The 4,274-nt window shown below is 49.6% G+C and overlaps 1 protein-coding gene across 1 annotated transcript in view; it reads right to left on the reverse strand.

The window, feature by feature from the left end:
- The window catches only part of LOC102044945 (TGF-beta receptor type-2-like), a 30,342-nt gene that overhangs the window by 12,348 nt on the left and 13,720 nt on the right, over positions 1-4,274 (reverse strand).

Below are 4,274 nucleotides of genomic sequence, written 5' to 3' on the forward strand. Positions count from 1 at the left end.
GCTGCCGCCCGTGGGGAGCTGCTCTGCCTCTATCTCACAGGCATAACATTATCTCTATTTTTATAAAAAGGGTGCATGAACTATGCTTGGTTAAGGGATAAATCCCAGCTAAATTTAAACTTCCTGTCTTAAGGCTGCTAAACGTCTTTTAAAAAATGCCACTGAGTGGCTTATGTAGAAATATTTATTTATACCTTTTTTTTTAAACTTAAATATATGCACTCCAAAGTGTTCAGGTATGAACCTGAACTACTAATATTTTGAAGTTTTGAGCCATCCATGATTCTCTGGCTGCCGTGTCCCTGAACCACCCAGCAGTGCTGGGTACTCCCAGCACCGATGGAAAGGGCAGTCATAGCTCACCGTGCTGCCACAGCCCTCACAGAGTTTTCCATCACCAGCTGTAAGTCTGAAGAAAAAAAATTGCAAAATTCCTGACTATGGCTTGGGGAGCCTCAGCCCCTGCAAGCAGGGCCCTGCTGGCCCAGCACAGCCATGGGCACCCCCAGGCCTGTCAGTGACATGCAGGAACTCCTGCCTTCTTCGTGGTCACCTCTGTGACCTGCCTGTGTGCACAGCTGAGCCCATGGACCCATTTTTGTGCATGTACTGTCCCAACAGCAAAAAGGGGTTTTTAACTTCCCTGCTCCCTGAATCCAGGGCATGCAGCCTGCTCTGACAGCATCCCATGTGCCTGCTCTGACAGCATCCCATGTGCCTGCTCTGCTTCCCTCACCAGCCCAGAGCCCCCTCCCTGCAGCAGTCATAAAGAACTGCTGGAAGGCTCCCACACAGAAATAAACCCTTTACAAGCTCCCATGGCCTTGTATTTAGGGCCAAGGTTAATGGTGAGGGGAAAATCTGGGTGCAGAGGAAAAGACTGTTGGATCTGAAGGTTGGAAGGAGGAAATTTTGGCTTAAATGGCCCATGCCAGGCTTAAAATGCAGCTCAGCAGGGACTGTGTTGTGCCAGGTTTTGGGGGAGCAGGGTAGCTGAAGATGTTGCCCACAGCCTCTTGCTCAGCATCCCCCCATCCATAAGGCCGCTCTGGCCCTGTGGGGCACTCTGGGATTTTTTGGGTGACCTCAAGAGATCCAGTTACCCACATCCATTCAAGGGTGAACGGCCAAAACCGTGGCTTCAGCAGGGATTTGAAGCACCTGCAGCCAGCATGAGCTACCCTCACCTCCCTGCCTTGCTGTGCCAGAGCAGGGCTTGTAGAATCTGAGGCAGAACACCATTGGAGATGAGAATTTTGGATGTGGAACAGAAATCAAGCCCAGCATTTGTGTGCAGCCTTCAACCTACAGCAACAGCCACTGCACCCTACAGACTCCACTTGGGTAATCTCATGGGAACGGAGAATTGAAGGCAAGCTGGTTTCTCACCCCAAACCCCAGCCCTACCACGCCCAGCCTGAGCTCTGGTGGTGTCACTGCCACAGTTCCTCTGCCACCCCTTCAGCTCAACCCATCCATGGCTCAGGCTGTGCTCTCAGCAGCTGCTGCGGGATTGGCTCAGCACCATCGCCCAGGGACACCTGCAGGCTCTGCAGAGGAGTAACAAAATGACAAATCCAGGTCGTGGATGTTGCTGGTGCAGGATGAGGTTGGTTATTTATATATTTATACCCACCAGGTATGGTATTTACTTATTTATATCTGGGGTTTGCTTGGGATCTCAGGGCACTGGTGTGTGTGCTGGGGATCTTGGCTTGGCTGTGCTGTGCAGAGGAGAAGCCAGGACAGATGAAGGAGTTAAATAAGGAAACAAGAGCCAGAAATACAGCAGTAACTGGACAAAACCCTTTGGAGACAAATTGTTCTAAACTAACTCAGGCTGTGATTCTGTTATCTGCTCTGCAAGAAAGAGCGGGGATATCTCTTTTTTCTCCCCCCCTCCTTCTTGTCCTAGGAAGCTAAAAAGAGCCCAAAGCCCACTGCAAGGCTCTTCAGGACTGTGTGTCCTTGAACCATCAGCTCGTAGGTACAATTTAACTGCCACATCACTCATCTTGGCCCTGATTAGACCCAGATGAACACTTTCAATATTAATAGTCAGATGATTTAATAAAGCTGCACAAGCAGTAAAAGTAACAATACACTTCCATAAACGGGTTCCAGATGTTGCCAAGGCAAATGCTAAACATCAAAATACAAACTTAAAAAAAAAAAAAAGTTGGGGGGAAAAAAAGCCGGATAAGCAAAACTTGGAACAAACTATAAACTAATTAAATGTGGGTTGAGTTTTCCAAAAATAAATTGAAGCCATAAGGATGTGATGTGAGCCAATAAATAGTACAGTTAGTCAAAGTTATTGTGGAAGGACAGTTGGAGAGATGGTTTGAAGTCACTGATAGGTGGGCTCACAGCAAGCTTGGCTCCCCATCAATAGGAAGGTTTGTTCTCCTGTGCACGAGAGTAGGATCAAATCTTCTGGTATCTATAACTGGGACCCCAGAGAGGTTACTGAGAGAATATGAGATGATTTTCTAGTCAGGGAATAATGGAAAAACGATGCCAGAAGTGCCTGTGTCTCTCCTGCAATAGCAGCAGGGGTGATACCACCACCCAAGGACACTGGGATATTTTTCCTGCACGTCGGGGCAGCCTTCCAGGCTCTCATTGCCCACAGGGCATCCACAGCCTCTGCTTGGCCACCTGCAAAGCCCATGGAAACACCACTGCTGTGGTCACAAACCCACCCTCTTCTCCCTGCAGGAGTCACTGAAAACAGCTCTCCGAGAGAATTCCACCCCAGTCCCATTGCTGCTGCCACAGAAGCAGCCACCCACAGCAGATGAGCTCTCTGCCAGCAGGGGCTGCAGCTGTAAGAACATGGAGGGGCATTTTGTGAGCCCCTCTCCACCACTGCAGCCCCAGAGAGCAGGTGGGTCACCCAGCTGCTCAATCCAGTTTTCCCCACACTGTGGCCCCCAAGGAGGAAGAACCCCTAAGGAGCAAGCTGGGGGTGCTTGGGGGTGCAGGCACAGCACTTTTGTTACAGGCAAGGAGAAGGCTCCTTGTAGCCCAGCAAGGGCAGGAAATGCACTTGCACTGAGGGGCAGAATGAGCACTTTCAGTTCTCAAGTATTCTCCCTGACATGGTGCTTTGGGACAGCTAAACACCAAGATGGGTTTAAGGGAATGTGTTTGGAGTGAGATGCTGGGGCACTTATCCCTGTTTCCAGCTCTTCCCTTCCCAAGGTGGAAGGAGACCAAGGCTTTTGTTACACAGGGTCTCTACTATAGGACCTTCAGATCATGCTCTGTCTTGCAGTGATAACTGTCCTTACAGGCTTGTATTTCTCAAGGGCAAAGAAAATTTGTTAATTCTTAGGTTGTAAATGTTCTACAGTGAGGTCTGTTCTCTTTTCTGCCTATCTCCAAGCACCCCAGGATGGGGCTGGCACTATTTCAGCAGTCACAGAGGGCTGCCCAGCTTGCTGCTGCTGTAGTGGCTCTGGGGGCCCCCTGCATCATCTTTTCCATGCAAGTCAGTCAACCTGTAATCCCCAGGTTTTGCACTGGGAGAGACCAAGGCTAGGGAGATTAGCTGAGATGCTCTTTGCTTTCTCTAACGAGCAGTGCACTCAAACACAGGACTGGGGAGCAGCTCTAACTCAACCCTGCAGCCCTGGAAGCGCCCAGAGAGGTGTCCTGGTGGAAACACAACCTGCACTGGGACCTGCTTTCCCACCTGGGTGAGCCTGGGCTCTGCGGTGAGTCCTGCGTCTGCTGCCAAGCTTAGCATTAGGTTTTGCTTTGGGCTTTTATCCATGGTTAATGACACAAGTTTGCAATAACATAGCCTCATAAAATTATTATGAGAACAAACAAATTCCTTCCCTTTTATATGCAGTACTTTGTTTTTAAGATTAATCCAACAGTAGAGCTGAAGGGCTCTGCTCTCTCGCTGACCCATGTGAGAGCACCAGGTGTTCCCCATCACCAGGTTACTCCTGAGCTGCCTCCTCCATGATGCAGCAACCAGTGCCACAGATGGGCATCAGGGTAATTCCTGTGCCCTGATTTCCAGGAGATTCTGTGCAGGGTCAGATGTTCCCATGGAAGTTCTTAGCAGGAGCTGTGTAACAGTGATCCCAGATTTCTTGCAGATTTCTTGCAGTCTTGCCTGGTCTTGTTGCAGCATCCTGCTGTGCTGCAGAATCTTCCCAGAACCAGACCTCAAAGTGTTGTACTTCTATTTTTGATGCAGCTCAGTTTCCTCCTGTTCTCCAGTGGTGGGTGCTGGTGCTGCTTTCAGCTGCTGA

The sequence above is a fragment of the Geospiza fortis genome, unplaced genomic scaffold, assembly GCF_000277835.1.
Source record: "Geospiza fortis unplaced genomic scaffold, GeoFor_1.0 scaffold112, whole genome shotgun sequence".
NCBI classification, from domain to species: Eukaryota; Metazoa; Chordata; class Aves; order Passeriformes; family Thraupidae; genus Geospiza; species Geospiza fortis.